At 34.1% G+C, this 18,630-nt stretch overlaps 1 long non-coding RNA gene across 2 annotated transcripts; it reads right to left on the reverse strand.

Annotated features, from left to right (window-relative positions):
- Window positions 1-8,601: 8,601 nt before the first annotated feature.
- Window positions 8,602-9,470, reverse strand: LOC149624246 (uncharacterized). 2 transcript variants are annotated; one of them, XR_016374657.1, is made up of 2 exons: window positions 9,213-9,470; window positions 8,602-8,985 (listed from the first exon to the last, which is right to left on the reverse strand). It is a non-coding gene; the product is annotated as an uncharacterized LOC149624246 (long non-coding RNA). The 2 variants fall into 2 exon arrangements; XR_016374656.1 differs by having other exon boundaries at window positions 9,164-9,470.
- Between the last annotated feature and the right edge of the window lie 9,160 nt (window positions 9,471-18,630).

The following is an 18,630-nucleotide window of genomic DNA, read 5'->3' on the forward strand; positions in this document are numbered from 1 at the left end:
CGTCCAAGTTGACCAAAACGCTTCGAACATGCAGAAGCAGGATGAAAATCAGTCTAGTCTTGCACCAGGCGACGCCTACAAAATCCTAACACAGCCCGAGGCTTTGTTGCGAAAACTATCTGAGGGTGAAGCCAATGATCTGTACGATCATTACTCTATTCATCCAGTGAACGTTCAACCACCGAAGGATTTATTGGGTGCTTACCAAATGAAGCGCGTCGAGGCCGAGCCGGTTAGCACTTGGGACAAAAAACTGGAATACATGAGCTTCGTTCATTTGTTCCCTCGGGGTCGCTTTGGCAAGCACGATGATAGACCATTTGGGAAAATAACGGAAACCGAGTATCGTTTATCCCGTCTTTTGAACAAAAGTCCAATTTTTAGACGAGATTACGCCTATTTGTTCCATTCTTATCAAGAATGCGAAATGAAAGCGATTTCTAGCAGTTTGAACTACGTTCTTCGTGTTAAAAAACCCATGCCAATTGGTGTTGAAAATTTGCTCAATCGAGTTGAATCTGGCGATAAAGAACTTGAGAGTAATTTAGCTACTTTCTTGGGTCATATTCGAGGAACGAAGGACTACTGGTATAAAGTTCTTAGGGACGTTCTAGCGATGATTCGGGAATTCGGTCCTCCAACCTGGCTTTTAACTTTTAATCCGGCCGAGTACGATGATATGGAACTGCACGATCACTTGAGAAAAGTGAATTCAGACGTTCCAGGAGTAGAGTCGATGACGGTGGCTGAATTGTTGAATTTAGACCCACTTAGCGTCAATTTGCACTTTCACAACAAAGTGCGGTCGCTGTTAAACAACTTTGTCTTGTGTAAGCAAAATCCAGTTCTTGGCATGATAGAACATCATTTTTGGAGGGTTGAATACCAATCTCGAGGTTTACCTCACTACCATATGCTTTTGTGGGCCAAGGACGCTCCAAAGATTGGAACTTCTTCGACCGAGACTATTTTGGATTACGTGCAAAAACACGTCACGTGTTCGATGCCAAGAGCATCGGTAAGTCCGGAACTACACCGGCTGGTAAAAAAATTCCAAACTCACAAATGCACCTCCAGTTGTTATAAGAAGGTGAAAAATTCTAAAAAAGGATTGAAAGTGTGTCGTTACGGTTTCCCTCGAAACGTAACAAACATTGCCACTATGAATTCTGTTAGATCAGTTACTCGTCACCGTAAAATGAAAAAGGTGCAGAAACGACTGTACGACTTGCCGAGAAAACAGCACGAAGTTTTAATCAATGATTACAATCCCACGCTACTTTTGGCTTCCAAAGCCAACATGGATTTGCAATTTGTCGCTGACAAATCGGAAATAGTGGCAAACTATGTCACGGCTTACGTGACAAAGGGAGACCGGGCTGACATGGACCAAACTTTTGCCGAGTTAGGCAACGAAAGTTTGTCCAAAAAATTATTTGCCTATAGATTGAAATCTTTGACGTGCAAGCAAATAGGAATTTATGAAGCTCTCGATATGATGCTGGGCCAAGACCTTTACAACAAGTCTGACAGCACTAAATTTATAAACACTAACTTGAAAGAAAACCGATCGAGAATTTTGAAAGGTTTCAAGGAACTCGCTCGTTTGAGGGAAACTGACCCCGAAAGCAAGGACACTTGCCTAAAAGGGTTCGTCGACGACAAATATCCGAATCGTCCTGACAGCTTGGAAAATCTAAGTTTGCGGGAATTTGGTCAGTTTTACGATTATGCGATGCGCTCTGAGGGTGTCGAGAAAAATGCGAATGTAATCCAGTTGAAAAACAATCTGGGTTTCATGAGAAAGAGAATTAAGCCGTACATAATAGAGCACTTTATTCACGACCCGATAGAGGAGAAAGAACAGTATTGTCACGCCCTACTGATCCTGTTCAAACCGTGGCGTGACGAAACTGAGTTATTGGGCGAGTTTGAAACCTACGCCGATGCTTTCGAAAACTCTCTTTCAGTGTTAAAAGAAATGAGAGAATATCACGCGAAGCTCTCTGTTTCCAAAGAAGTTGAAAAGAAACGGAAGGCTTCTAAAAAGGCGAAAGAGTCAGAAACCATCATTTCGGATGTGGAAAGCGACGACGATGAAAATGCTCTGCAAGGGAAAGAAATTGTTATCGAAACCGAGCATGCAATGGCTGATGTGGAAGCTGCCATGGAAATGAATTTCGAGGCTGATGTTGACAATGTGGCGTCACTAAACTCGGATCAAAAGAGAATTTATGATAACATCATGGATCACTTCTCCAAAAAGGGAGAAAAATCTGGAAACAAGTGCCTTTTTGTGTCAGGACCTGGTGGCACTGGGAAATCGTTTCTCATAGACACTCTCGCCAATGCCGTAAGGCGTCGCTTTCAAAATCCTGCTAGCGTAGCCATTGCCGCGCCAACGGGTTTGGCAGCTCTGAATGTTAATGGCGTAACGTTACACAGATTACTAATGCTACCGGTAGATCATGGGCGTATCGCCGAATACCATTCCCTGAGTTCAGACAATATGAGCATTATGAAAGAAACTTTGGGAAACTTAAAACTGTTAATTATTGATGAAATTTCTATGGTCTCATCGGTTTTACTGACTCACGTTCACTTGAGACTGAACGAATTTTGGGAAATGAACCAACCATTTGGTGGAGTGGTCTCTATCCTTGTTTTGGGAGACTTTTTCCAATTGCCTCCGGTTCAAGGGAATCCCGCGTTTATCAAAATCACTTCCGAAGAAGCCAGACTTAGATTCAATTGCATCGGAGGAAGTGATCTTTGGAAGTTTTTTAAATACGATGAACTAACGCAAAATGTTAGACAAGCCAACGACCAAAGTTACGGCGACATTTTAAGCAGAGTTAGAATTGGAAATATTTCCGAAGCTGATGTTGCAACCTTAAAAAGTAGATTGGTTGCTGACGGACAACACATCGAGGTGGCTATGGATCTTTTCATTAAGCTGTCCAATGAAGGGTTTCACCCAATTTGTTTGATGCCAAAATTAGCGATGTGCGAAAAATTCAACTGTGAAATGCTGCGAAAAAACGGCGAGAAAGTTGAAGTCATTCCTTGCCAGGATAGACTCGCTGATTACGGCAAAAAAATGAATAAAAACATTCTCAGGAGACTGCAAAGCCTACAAAACGAACCGTCCAAAACTGGCGGTTTGGAGAGCGAGTTAATTCTTTGCGTTGGCTGCCGTATAATGGTCAGAAGGAATATTAGTTTTGAAAAAGGCGTTGTAAATGGTACGATGGGTTTCGTAACTGGATTCAAGAAGGACGAACAAGGAAACGTTGTTGGCATTTTTCTCAGAGTAGATCGCGAACCGAATAACGACGACGCTAACACTGACTTTTTAGTTGAGAAAATTTGCGTCAAATTTTTGCTCATGACAAACATTTACGTTAAGCGCTCGCAGTTTCCCGTCATCCTGGCGTACGCTATCACGATACACAAAAGCCAAGGAATGAGTTTAAAATGCGCCATTATGGATTTGGGTCCGAATTTATTTGGAACGGGCATGGCGTACGTCGCTTTATCGAGAGTGACGTCCTTAGCCGGACTTCATCTATTACAGTTCGATCCGACTAAAATTAAGGCGGATGGACGAGCCATAATGGAGTATAACAGGCTTCGCAAAAAATATAGGCCAGATCTGCCTGTTTTGAAAATAACGGAGTCGAAAGAAAGGCGAGGTGGGAAAAGAAGTGCGCCTACACTATCTAAAAGCCTTTTAGAAGGCGAGGAAGAGAGATGTGAAGAAACACCGAAGAAGAAAAGGAAAGCCCAACAGAGTTTGGATAGTTTTCCCTTGAAGGGTTTAGCTAACGATGATCAAGTAACGTGCTATTCTAATAGCGTTTTGCAACTGCTCTTATTAGTGCCGGAATTAAGAGAATTGGTTAAGTCTTACAATGGATCGTTCGTTGAAAAACCAGTTTTACGGTGCCTTCATAACACGATAAACGACATCGAGAGTTCTCAAGGAAGTTTCAGTCGTAAAGGGTTGGAACTGAGAATGGCTGTTGGAAATCATTTTACGCAAAACGATCAACAGGACGCCAGTGAATTTTTGATGGTCCTCTTGACGACACTAAGCCAAGAAATGGAAGCCGATTACTCTAAGGTTCTAAAAGAACTTTTTTGGTCAAAGTCGCGAAACGTTACCAAATGCCCCAAATGTCAAGTTGAACAAAATTCGGAAAATATTGTTGAAAGCAACATTTTCAATCTTCCACTAGAAAACCGAGATAAAATTGATTGGAAATCTCTAGAAAAAAGGATGAGATTAACAGAGATGCGGTGCGTTTATTGTAATAATCCAACAATACAAGAGCGTGATGTATTGATATCCAGCGGAAAGTACGTTTTTCTGTGCCTTCTACGGGGCGATTACAGAGATGGTCGACCAATTAAGATTTCGACTAAAATATCAAATTTTGAAAATCAAAATGTCACTTTGAGCAAGATTCTCTTTAAAACTAAAGGGGTGATTATTCATAAAGGTCAATCGTTGGCCGAGGGACATTATGTGAACTTTGTGAGAAAAGACAACGGCTGGTACGAGGTCAGCGATGCAATGATCAGAAAAAAGGAGAGATTCGTCAGTAGCTTGACTGACGTCACTGTTTTGCTCTTGGAAAGAGTCTAAACACTTTAAAGGGGAACTAACGTGCCTGAAGTCCATATTAAATTTACCCCGAGTAAAGCCTAAAATTTCAATAATCGTACCAGAGAGGAGCATCATATCTGTCGAAGATATTCTAATAGTTTCATATTCCCTTTTAAGTAATTTATGCTTGGGTAAGATTGTTGGCCCTCGAGCATGTTTAAGGTTTACAATGATTAGAGATTAATTTTGATGTTGCCCAGACTATAATAACCGTGAATGGGAGAGGAGGGAGGATTGTAGGGCCATGCTATTGTTATGAAAAAAGGCGATGATTCTTGCATTAATTTTTAAATTTTCTAGTGAAGGGTTTTTAATACTCTGTGTTAGTTTTGCCCCAATGGTATTTTATGTAAAAACAAGTTAAAAACGTAGCCCCTGTTGGTAATGCTATGTGATTAAATATAATTCTTTAATAAGCTGGTGAAACTATTGAGACAAACTCATATTATTAGTTAACATTGAACAGATTTTTGGAACTGAGATTTAGACACTCGTAACCAAATATTAAATAAATACTGATTAAAATTAATATATTCGAAGAGTTCTCTAAATATCAGTTTCGCAACTACCATATTTTCTCTTTTAAGCGCGCTATATTTTTTTTACATTAAGACGCTTATAAATTTTTTTGCATTAACAATTTCAAACCGTTCCAAAAAAATCCACGAGATTTTATAAACTAAATTAATTTAATCTAATATTATACTGTTTTAATTTCAACCCCCTGTAGCGAAGATTTTGTGTTTAAATATTATTTATTAATATAACCTTTTCTTTGTATAACTTATCAATAATGTGTACCCGACCCAATCTAATACCACTTACAAAAATCCATTTTTAAACTATTTAATGGCCATATGAACTAATTAATTTGTCCCACTAACTAATATCCTACTATTGTTGGAGAATTTGTTTTTATAAAGTTTGAGAATTATTTCCCCAATTGCGTTTACCAATATATATATATATATTACATTACCCTTGTAAATAAATAACTAAACCATTTTTTTTTACAATTAATATTCCAGGAAGTTTTGCATATTCTCTATGTGTTTCTCACCAGCTGGAGTAGTCTGAGTGACGGGTGGCATTGAGTAAAACCAACAGGGGTAGAATGTGCAAAGCTTTCTGGAATACCTTTTTTTTCTTCAAAATTTAATAACCTTTTCATTGTCCCTTTGGTAACCCACGCGCAAAACAATAATTCTCATGTCCTAGCAGCACTGTTTCCAATCTTAAAGCTAAGAGTTGCCTAACAAAATTTTAAAAAATTGACCCTCAAAATCTATTTTTAAATTAACATATAATAGCCAGTAAATAGTAAAGTTTTCTTTCGCCTCCTCCCCCTCCCCCCCTTTACATAACTAATATAACGAAGAACAAAATTATTTCGACATAAATGCTACAAGCAGTGCATATTTTCAACTTTGAAACATGCAATTTAAAGACTATTTTCGTACAATTATAAGCGTATTGTATCAACACGTGCCAGCTGCTAAGCTTCAACAGAAAGATAATTCATCATAGCCTTTACCAGTATAATAAAAGGTTAAAACTACACAGCTAAAAATATGATCATCATCATTATAAAAAACAACACCACAAGGCTTCGATAGACAGATCAAGAAATATAAATATTCAACTTCTATGCCGAAACAACAGACACTTTAGACTGGCGTGTTCAAAGAATGAGAGCGACTTTGGATTAAAAAAGCAAAGATATCAAAGAAATAACCTTCGTATTGGTTGAGCGAGTGTCTATAGAACGTCAAGCTGTACCAAGGCCAAACAATACATGTCAATTATTTGGTTTCCCTGCATAATTATACAACGGCTTGGCAAGCCTTGCCTTCAAGTTCATCAACACAATAGAAGTTCATAACAGATATGAATTCGCTAAAAAAAACTTTTTTGAACAAAAGTTGCTTCAACGTTATTAAAATTTAGAACAGCAATGGTTTGTTACTAAAATTATGTACTTTACTATGTTGGGAGTTTGGGCGCACTCCTGTAAGCGAAGCTTCTGGGCGACAAAGTTTTGAGGGAATAAGGGACTTGTCAGCATGCCTACCCTAGAGGAACTGACTACCCCGTGTCCGCGGGTGGTGAAATACCCCAAATCCCCCCTCCTTCACCACCCGATTAAACCTCAAGTACTTCACTCGTAACTCTAAAAAACCCAACTGTGATTAACCGCATAATCATCTTGGACTCCATCGAAACGCCTTATGAACGTTATTTTACGGACGTTTACCAAACAAAACAAGCTGGATGGAATTAGTAAAATAAAGCTGCCAATTAATGACGTTAAGCAGTAATGCTATCTGAGTTCAAAAGTAAAAAATATATAAAAAAATAAAATGGACTGGAGACGTCGCTAACAAAACAAAATCACGCGCGATGGAGCTAGTAAAAAGCTACCGATTAATGACATTAACCACTAACGCCATCTTAGTTCAATAGTGAAGCACAAGGCTCCTCATTAACTGTGAACTAAACTGCAGACTCTACATCAATAAAACAAAACCAAGCATGATGGAACCAGCAAAAAAAGCTACCAATTTATGACATTAACCACTAACGCCATCTTAGTTCAATAGTATTAAATATTGAAAAAATAAAAATCAACTGGATTGAAGATGTCACTAACGAAATACAAGACGCTTCATTAACTCTCTGAGCTAAACTGCAGATTCTACACCAACAAATCACTACCCTTTTTAAAAAGCATCTTTGAGTATATTAGCAGTATTTTAACAAACTCCCCCTTCCCTTTTTTATACCTAAAATAATTTAACATTAAAACCCATGCTTACTATTTTTCTGGCTATTATATATTCTCAATTTTACAGTCCTAGGATTAAATGTGTATAAATATTTTTTCATCATTGAATTATTCACTTGAGAGATTAACAAAATGATTATTGGTGCTCTAACGTTAATGTTGAACTTTTCACACTTTTTAAGTCCAACCTTCACGTATGACTGTCTTTGAACATTTTTTTAATCCCTCTCATGTATTCATAGTGAAGCTTACATTTTAGATTCAGTTAAAATTAATTATAGCTATTCATAGCTTTTCCCTGTTAAGGTCTATTTTTTGCCAGCCAGGACGCAATCACTAATTATTCTCAAAAGCCTTTCTGGTGTCAAAAATAATTTTCTTTCTAAAGTTATGAATGAAACCCTTAAAAAAAAAACGCAACTATTAGCTTTGAACGTGAAAACAAAATTTTTATTTACTGGAAAATAATTATAATGAATACCATAAATAAATAACAACCAGGGAAATTCAATTCCAAATTGCGTGCTATAAATAAACGTAGCAATTATCAATCCAAATGTGTTTTTAAAATAAATCTTTAGCACATTCCAATAAAATAATCATGCGTGTTTAAACCTTGACAAAAAGTTGAACCAAAATATTCTTAAAGCAATTACTGAACAGCCATAACTTTAAAAAATTACAATTTATATTTTAACTATTATATAAAATAAATAATATTATTAACCCTAACTTTTGTCATCAATAAACTACTGTAACTCTCATTTGACTTTATTTATCAAAGGTAAAATAGTTACCATTAGTTTCATAAATACTAGTAAATAATTTGTTGGTCCTGGTATTTCCTATATTCAATGATAAATCTAAGCACAGTTCCATTGCCAGACTCCCCTAGTACGCTGGCTAATCATTTATCATCTATCCCAATGGCTAAATCCAATTAAGATTGTACTTAAGGACATAGCTAAAATTAAAATATGCCAAACTACCACACTATACAGAAGAGAAAATCTTTTTAAGACGCGCCAAAGGAGGGGCCCTTTGCATTAAAACTGAATGGCTAAATGTATTCCTGTTATTGTATATCAAGTTATTATGAAATTGCCATCTTTTCCAAAATACTACAAAATATTATATTGCCAAATTATTGCTAGTTGTCTTATTTAATCATGTCATTTTTAACAAAAAAATTTACCATTTTATTTTCTTAAATTAGGTTAAAGTTAGAGCACCACAAAAGATGGTATTCTATATGTTGAATCTTGTGTAAAGGTTAAGAGAAATATCCGTTCTGAATAAGATGTTGTTGACACAATGACATTGGAAATGGGGTTCAAAATTTGCCTGAAAGCAACTGGTATATTCTGGTCTGGGTTCATCACAAATAGTCAATCTTTGTCATGACATCACACCCTCGTATATCTTACTTCATCAGCTCAAATTAAGATTAAAAATATTGATGTGACGTCCTATTAGCTACTATTGAATGACAAACTATTTCCTTTTCTGCAGCATGCGGGAATGAGCACTGAAATAAATTTACCACCACATGTACGCAAAATTAATAAAAATTAAGACCGAAGTAACAGATATTATTCAAAACGCGTCTTGGATTTAACCAAGACCTAAAAAGTATCGATAAGAACAAGGTTAATCACTTGACTGAATGCGCAGATATTGAAACTTTTTTTTTAATTAAAACTTACATGCTTAAGAAAGTATGTTCCATCACCCTATTCCATTGAATAAACTTACTTTACTGGTAGTAAATTTTTTCCCTCTCAATAATTTGAAAAATTTACTTATCTCGGGTTTTCGAGCACAATTCCATTCCCCGAAAACATTTTATAACTACATTTATTATCACTTTTAAGAGTTTTCGTGTGGAAAAATACCTTATAACTAGTAACTACACGTAACAATGACAAAACGATTTAGGGTAGTCTGCTTTAGCTTCTGCTGCGCCCGATACGAACAAGGAGGATGTATAGTTGTATGCCCCCCTTGATAGAAGTACGCCTTGTTCCATTCTCATGCCTTGTCTTTCGCTGGCCTCGTCACCAAGGCAGTAGCCCACTCAATTACGCGTTAAGCTGCTCGAGAATTCTGTGTGAATTACTTTTTAAGGTATTCGTCAGCAAATAGTAATTGTTTTTGAGAGCACTCCTCGCCTTGAAATAGGACAACTACGAAATAATTAGACCAAATTGAAGTTTAAATATTCGAACAAATGTTATTTTATAAATATCTTCTACCATTTCAATTTCTATAAAACTGTTCTACCAAATGCATAAAGAGTGCTACCAGAAGTCTCTGGGGCTACTAGAAATACAACATTTACCATAGGAAGATTCGCAGCGACAAGTTTAAAAATCCCATATTCCTTTAAAAACCGTTAATGCATTATCCTTGTTCCTGAAGATATACAGACTAAGTAGCAGAGTCGAGCCACAGCGTCGTTGATCACGCGACTCGGTGAACGCGGGCTATTTTTCAAAATAACCAAGTCATAATTTTCAGGCTACGACCACGCTTAAGTTAACAATTACAACAAAGAAAATCAAAAAAATAACGAATATCATGCACGCCCCTACTGCTTGCGAACCATAGAAACGCCATGGCAGAACCGTTTGACCATTGTCTGTCGTACCGTTGCTATAGACCCTTTTTACGTAAAAAAGAGATGTCAATCCTTAGTATCGGGACATATGGGAGGGGGGGGGTTTGACCCCTCGCCGTCTCTGCTCTATTTATGATATTTCCATCGACTCGACTCACTCGAGCGAGATGGAAGGCAAAGTTTTACCCCCGTGTCTTTCCATGTCGAAGTGGTCTATTAACATAAGTCAGTTTAACCAAGAGTAAAAATCATAACGTCCATGTTGAATGTGCTGCCATTGTTGAAATTTGCACTAAAATTAACAAAAGGTTTCACTATGGAGCGTTCAGGGCATGAAAGGGGATATGTTAGCAAGCTATTAACGACACAATGTCATACACGTACTCTCTTAAAAGTGATAATAAATGTAGTTATAACATGTTTTCGGGGAATGGAATTGTGCTCGAAAACCCGAGATAAGTAAATTTTTCAAATTATTGAGAGGGAAAAAATTTACTACCAGTAAAGTAAGTTTATTCAATGGAATAGGGTGATGGAACATACTTTCTTAAGCATGTAAGTTTTAATTAAAAAAAAAGTTTCAATATCTGCGCATTCAGTCAAGTGATTAACCTTGTTCTTATCGATACTTTTTAGGTCTTGGTTAAATCCAAGACGCGTTTTGAATAATAAGTTATTAGATTTTGAATTAGTGTCAAAGCCTATATGGTTCCATCAAGTATTTCAATTTCATTTTTCACACTCGATAAATTTACAAGTGGGGACCTTCACCGTCATTTCAACAGACAAGTGGGGTCTTTTAAACACACATTTTCTAATTTCATGTTTATTTTAATTTTATAATTTAAATATTGATTATTATAATGAAATTTAGGTAATCGGACCTTTTAAAGGCTTAACACTTAAGTTTTGAGCTGATTTCAGGTTTACAAGTGAAGACCTAAACCGTCTTCCAACCTTATATCTGGGGACATTTGTGTATAAATTATTATGTTTTAAATTAGTGTCAAAGCCTATATAATTCCATCAGATATTTCAATTTCATTTTTCACACTCGATAAATTTACAAGTGGGGACCTTCACAGTCATTTCAACAGACAAGTGGGGTCTTTTAAACACACATTTTCTAATTTCATGTATATTTTAATTTTATAGTTTTAATATTGATTATTATAATGAAATTTAGGTAATCGGACCTTTTAAAGGCTTAACACTTAAGTTTTGAGCTGATTTCAGGTTTACAAGTGGGGACCTAAACAGTCTTCCAACCTTATATCTGGGGACATTTGTGTATAAATTATTATGTTTTAAATTAGTGTCAAAGCCTATATGGTTCAATCAAGTATTTCAATTTCATTTTTCACACTCGATAAATTTACAAGTGGGGACCTTATCCGTCATTTCAACAGACAAGTGGGGTCTTTTAAACACACATTTTCTAATTTCATGTATATTTTAATTTTATAGTTTTAATTTTGATTATTATAATGAAATTTAGGTAATCGGACCTTTTAAAGGCTTAACACTTAAGTTTTGAGCTGATTTCAGGTTTACAAGTGGGGACCTAAACCGTCTTCCAACCTTATATCTGGGGACATTTGTGTATAAATTATTAGGTTTTAAATTAGTGTCAAAGCCTATATATTTCCATCAGGTATTTCAATTTTATTTTTCACACTCGATAAATTTACAAGTGGGGACCTTCACAGTCATTTCAACAGACAAGTGGGGTCTTTTAAACACACATTTTCTAATTTCATGTATATTTTAATTTTATAGTTTTAATATTGATTATTATAATGAAATTTAGGTAATCGGACCTTTTAAAGGCTTAACACTTAAGTTTTGAGCTGATTTCAGGTTTACAAGTGGGGACCTAAACAGTCTTCCAACCTTATATCTGGGGACATTTGTGTATAAATTATTATGTTTTAAATTAGTGTCAAAACTTATATGGTTCAATCAAGTATTTCAATTTCATTTTTCACACTCGATAAATTTACAAGTGGGGACCTTATCCGTCATTTCAACAGACAAGTGGGGTCTTTTAAACACACATTTTCTAATTTCATGTATATTTTAATTTTATAGTTTTAATTTTGATTATTATAATGAAATTTAGGTAATCGGACCTTTTAAAGGCTTAACACTTAAGTTTTGAGCTGATTTCAGGTTTACAAGTGGGGACCTAAACCGTCTTCCAACCTTATATCTGGGGACATTTGTGTATAAATTATTAGGTTTTAAATTAGTGTCAAAGCCTATATATTTCCATCAGGTATTTCAATTTTATTTTTCACACTCGATAAATTTACAAGTGGGGACCTTCACAGTCATTTCAACAGACAAGTGGGGTCTTTTAAACACACATTTTCTAATTTCATGTATATTTTAATTTTATAGTTTAAATATTGATTATCAGAATGAAATTTAAGTAATCAGTCCTATTTCTAGCTTAACACTTAAGTTTTGAGCTAATTTCAGGTTTACAAGTGGGGACCTAAACAGTCTTCCAACCTTATATCTGGGGACATTTGTGTATAAATTATTAGGTTTTAAATTAGTGTCAAAGCCTATATATTTCCATCAGGTATTTCAATTTTATTTTTCACACTCGATAAATTTACAAGTGGGGACCTTCACAGTCATTTCAACAGACAAGTGGGGTCTTTTAAACACACATTTTCTAATTTCATGTATATTTTAATTTTATAGTTTAAATATTGATTATCAGAATGAAATTTAAGTAATCAGTCCTATTTCTAGCTTAACACTTAAGTTTTGAGCTAATTTCAGGTTTACAAGTGGGGACCTAAACAGTCTTCCAACCTTATATCTGGGGACATTTGTGTATAAATTATTAGATTTTGTACTAGTGTCGAAGCCTATATGGTTCAATCAAGTATTTCAATTTCATTTTTCACACTCGATAAATTTACAAGTGGGGACCTTCACCGTCATTTCAACAGACAAGTGGGGTCTTTTAAACACACATTTTCTAATTTCATGTATATTTTAATTTTATAGTTTAAATATTGATTATTATAATGAAATTTAGGTAATCGGACCTTTTAAAGGCTTAACACTTAAGTTTTGAGCTGATTTCAGGTTTACAAGTGGGGACCTAAACCGTCTTCCAACCTTATATCTGGGGACATTTGTGTATAAATTATTAGGTTTTAAATTAGTGTCAAAGCCTATATATTTCCATCAGGTATTTCAATTTCATTTTTCACACTCGATAAATTTACAAGTGGGGACCTTCACAGTCATTTCAACAGACAAGAGGGGTCTTTAAACACACATTTTCTAATTTCATGTATATTTTAATTTTATAGTTTAAATATTGATTATCAGAATGAAATTTAAGTAATCAGTCCTATTTCTAGCTTAACACTTAAGTTTTGAGCTAATTTCAGGTTTACAAGTGGGGACCTAAACAGTCTTCCAACCTTATATCTGGGGACATTTGTGTATAATTTATTAGATTTTGTACTAGTGTCGAAGCCTATATGGTTCAATCAAGTATTTCAATTTCATCTTTCACACTCGATAAATTTACAAGTGGGGACCTTCACCGTCATTTCAACAGACAAGTGGGGTCTTTTAAACACACATTTTCTAATTTCATGTATATTTTAATTTTATAGTTTAAATATTGATTATTATAATGAAATTTAGGTAATCGGACCTTTAAAAGGCTTAACACTTAAGTTTTGAGCTGATTTCAGGTTTACAAGTGGGGACCTAAACCTTCTTCCAACCTTATATCTGGGGACATTTGTGTATAAATTATTATGTTTTAAATTAGTGTCAAAGCCTATATAATTCGATAGTTCAATTTCATTTTTCACACTCGATAAATTTACAAGTGGGGACCTTCACAGTCATTTCAACAGACAAGTGGGGTCTTTTAAACACACATTTTCTAATTTCATGTATATTTTAATTTTATAGTTTTAATATTGATTATTATAATGAAATTTAGGTAATCGGACCTTTTAAAGGCTTAACACTTAAGTTTTGAGCTGATTTCAAGTTTACAAGTGGGGACCTAAACAGTCTTCCAACCTTATATCTGGGGACATTTGTGTATAAATTATTATGTTTTAAATTAGTGTCAAAGCCTATATGGTTCAATCAAGTATTTCAATTTCATTTTTCACACTCGATAAATTTACAAGTGGGGACCTTCACCGTCATTTCAACAGACAAGTGGGGTCTTTTAAACACACATTTTCTAATTTCATGTATATTTTAATTTTATAGTTTAAATATTGATTATCAGAATGAAATTTAAGTAATCAGTCCTATTTCTAGCTTAACACTTAAGTTTTGAGCTAATTTCAGGTTTACAAGTGGGGACCTAAACAGTCTTCCAACCTTATATCTGGGGACATTTGTGTATAAATTATTAGATTTTGTACTAGTGTCGAAGCCTATATGGTTCCATCAGGTATTTCAATTTCATTTTTCACACTCGATAAATTTACAAGTGGGGACCTTCACCGTCATTTCAACAGACAAGTGGGGTCTTTTAAACACACATTTTCTAATTTCATGTATATTTTAATTTTATAGTTTTAATATTGATTATTATAATGAAATTTAGGTAATCGGACCTTTTAAAGGCTTAACACTTAAGTTTTGAGCTGATTTCAGGTTTACAAGTGGGGACCTAAACAGTCTTCCAACCTTATATCTGGGGACATTTGTGTATAAATTATTATGTTTTAAATTAGTGTCAAAGCCTATATGGTTCAATCAAGTATTTCAATTTCATTTTTCACACTCGATAAATTTACAAGTGGGGACCTTAACCGTCATTTCAACAGACAAGTGGGGTCTTTTAAACACACATTTTCTAATTTCATGTATATTTTAATTTTATAGTTTTAATTTTGATTATTATAATGAAATTTAGGTAATCGGACCTTTTAAAGGCTTAACACTTAAGTTTTGAGCTGATTTCAGGTTTACAAGTGGGGACCTAAACCGTCTTCCAACCTTATATCTGGGGACATTTGTGTATAAATTATTAGGTTTTAAATTAGTGTCAAAGCCTATATATTTCCATCAGGTATTTCAATTTTATTTTTCACACTCGATAAATTTACAAGTGGGGACCTTCACAGTCATTTCAACAGACAAGTGGGGTCTTTTAAACACACATTTTCTAATTTCATGTATATTTTAATTTTATAGTTTAAATATTGATTATCAGAATGAAATTTAAGTAATCAGTCCTATTTCTAGCTTAACACTTAAGTTTTGAGCTAATTTCAGGTTTACAAGTGGGGACCTAAACAGTCTTCCAACCTTATATCTGGGGACATTTGTGTATAAATTATTAGGTTTTAAATTAGTGTCAAAGCCTATATATTTCCATCAGGTATTTCAATTTTATTTTTCACACTCGATAAATTTACAAGTGGGGACCTTCACAGTCATTTCAACAGACAAGTGGGGTCTTTTAAACACACATTTTCTAATTTCATGTATATTTTAATTTTATAGTTTAAATATTGATTATCAGAATGAAATTTAAGTAATCAGTCCTATTTCTAGCTTAACACTTAAGTTTTGAGCTAATTTCAGGTTTACAAGTGGGGACCTAAACAGTCTTCCAACCTTATATCTGGGGACATTTGTGTATAAATTATTAGATTTTGTACTAGTGTCGAAGCCTATATGGTTCAATCAAGTATTTCAATTTCATTTTTCACACTCGATAAATTTACAAGTGGGGACCTTCACCGTCATTTCAACAGACAAGTGGGGTCTTTTAAACACACATTTTCTAATTTCATGTATATTTTAATTTTATAGTTTAAATATTGATTATTATAATGAAATTTAGGTAATCGGACCTTTTAAAGGCTTAACACTTAAGTTTTGAGCTGATTTCAGGTTTACAAGTGGGGACCTAAACCGTCTTCCAACCTTATATCTGGGGACATTTGTGTATAAATTATTATGTTTTAAATTAGTGTCAAAGCCTATATAATTCCATCAGATATTTCAATTTCATTTTTCACACTCGATAATTTACAAGTGGGGACCTTCACAGTCATTTCAACAGACAAGTGGGGTCTTTTAAACACACATTTTCTAATTTCATGTATATTTTAATTTTATAGTTTTAATATTGATTATTATAATGAAATTTAGGTAATCGGACCTTTTAAAGGCTTAACACTTAAGTTTTGAGCTGATTTCAAGTTTACAAGTGGGGACCTAAACAGTCTTCCAACCTTATATCTGGGGACATTTGTGTATAAATTATTATGTTTTAAATTAGTGTCAAAGCCTATATGGTTCAATCAAGTATTTCAATTTCATTTTTCACACTCGATAAATTTACAAGTGGGGACCTTCACCGTCATTTCAACAGACAAGTGGGGTCTTTTAAACACACATTTTCTAATTTCATGTATATTTTAATTTTATAGTTTAAATATTGATTATTATAATGAAATTTAGGTAATCGGACCTTTGAAAGGCTTAACACTTAAGTTTTGAGCTGATTTCAGGTTTACAAGTGGGGACCTAAACCGTCTTCCAACCTTATATCTGGGGACATTTGTGTATAAATTATTAGGTTTTAAATTAGTGTCAAAGCCTATATATTTCCATCAGGTATTTCAATTTCATTCTTCACACTCGATAAATTTACAAGTGGGGACCTTCACAGTCATTTCAACAGACAAGAGGGGTCTTTTAAACACACATTTTCTAATTTCATGTATATTTTAATTTTATAGTTTAAATATTGATTATCAGAATGAAATTTAAGTAATCAGTCCTATTTCTAGCTTAACACTTAAGTTTTGAGCTAATTTCAGGTTTACAAGTGGGGACCTAAACAGTCTTCCAACCTTATATCTGGGGACATTTGTGTATAATTTATTAGATTTTGTACTAGTGTCGAAGCCTATATGGTTCAATCAAGTATTTCAATTTCATTTTTCACACTCGATAAATTTACAAGTGGGGACCTTCACCGTCATTTCAACAGACAAGTGGGGTCTTTTAAACACACATTTTCTAATTTCATGTATATTTTAATTTTATAGTTTTAATATTGATTATTATAATGAAATTTAGGTAATCGGACCTTTTAAAGGCTTAACACTTAAGTTTTGAGCTGATTTCAGGTTTACAAGTGGGGACCTAAACAGTCTTCCAACCTTATATCTGGGGACATTTGTGTATAAATTATTATGTTTTAAATTAGTGTCAAAGCCTATATGGTTCAATCAAGTATTTCAATTTCATTTTTCACACTCGATAAATTTACAAGTGGGGACCTTAACCGTCATTTCAACAGACAAGTGGGGTCTTTTAAACACACATTTTCTAATTTCATGTATATTTTAATTTTATAGTTTTAATTTTGATTATTATAATGAAATTTAGGTAATCGGACCTTTTAAAGGCTTAACACTTAAGTTTTGAGCTGATTTCAGGTTTACAAGTGGGGACCTAAACCGTCTTCCAACCTTATATCTGGGGACATTTGTGTATAAATTATTAGGTTTTAAATTAGTGTCAAAGCCTATATATTTCCATCAGGTATTTCAATTTTATTTTTCACACTCGATAAATTTACAAGTGGGGACCTTCACAGTCATTTCAACAGACAAGTGGGGTCTTTTAAACACACATTTTCTAATTTCATGTATATTTTAATTTTATAGTTTAAATATTGATTATCAGAATGAAATTTAAGTAATCAGTCCTATTTCTAGCTTAACACTTAAGTTTTGAGCTAATTTCAGGTTTACAAGTGGGGACCTAAACAGTCTTCCAACCTTATATCTGGGGACATTTGTGTATAAATTATTAGGTTTTAAATTAGTGTCAAAGCCTATATATTTCCATCAGGTATTTCAATTTTATTTTTCACACTCGATAAATTTACAAGTGGGGACCTTCACAGTCATTTCAACAGACAAGTGGGGTCTTTTAAACACACATTTTCTAATTTCATGTATATTTTAATTTTATAGTTTAAATATTGATTATCAGAATGAAATTTAAGTAATCAGTCCTATTTCTAGCTTAACACTTAAGTTTTGAGCTAATTTCAGGTTTACAAGTGGGGACCTAAACAGTCTTCCAACCTTATATCTGGGGACATTTGTGTATAAATTATAAGATTTTGTACTAGTGTCGAAGCCTATATGGTTCAATCAAGTATTTCAATTTCATTTTTCACACTCGATAAATTTACAAGTGGGGACCTTCACCGTCATTTCAACAGACAAGTGGGGTCTTTTAAACACACATTTTCTAATTTCATGTATATTTTAATTTTATAGTTTAAATATTGATTATTATAATGAAATTTAGGTAATCGGACCTTTTAAAGGCTTAACACTTAAGTTTTGAGCTGATTTCAGGTTTACAAGTGGGGACCTAAACCGTCTTCCAACCTTATATCTGGGGACATTTGTGTATAAATTATTATGTTTTAAATTAGTGTCAAAGCCTATATAATTCCATCAGATATTTCAATTTCATTTTTCACACTCGATAATTTACAAGTGG

The sequence above is a fragment of the Phalangium opilio genome, unplaced genomic scaffold (genome assembly GCF_054372755.1).
Source record: "Phalangium opilio isolate 3A_F unplaced genomic scaffold, DU_Popi_V2 ptg000106l_1, whole genome shotgun sequence".
Taxonomy (NCBI): Eukaryota; Metazoa; Arthropoda; class Arachnida; order Opiliones; family Phalangiidae; genus Phalangium; species Phalangium opilio.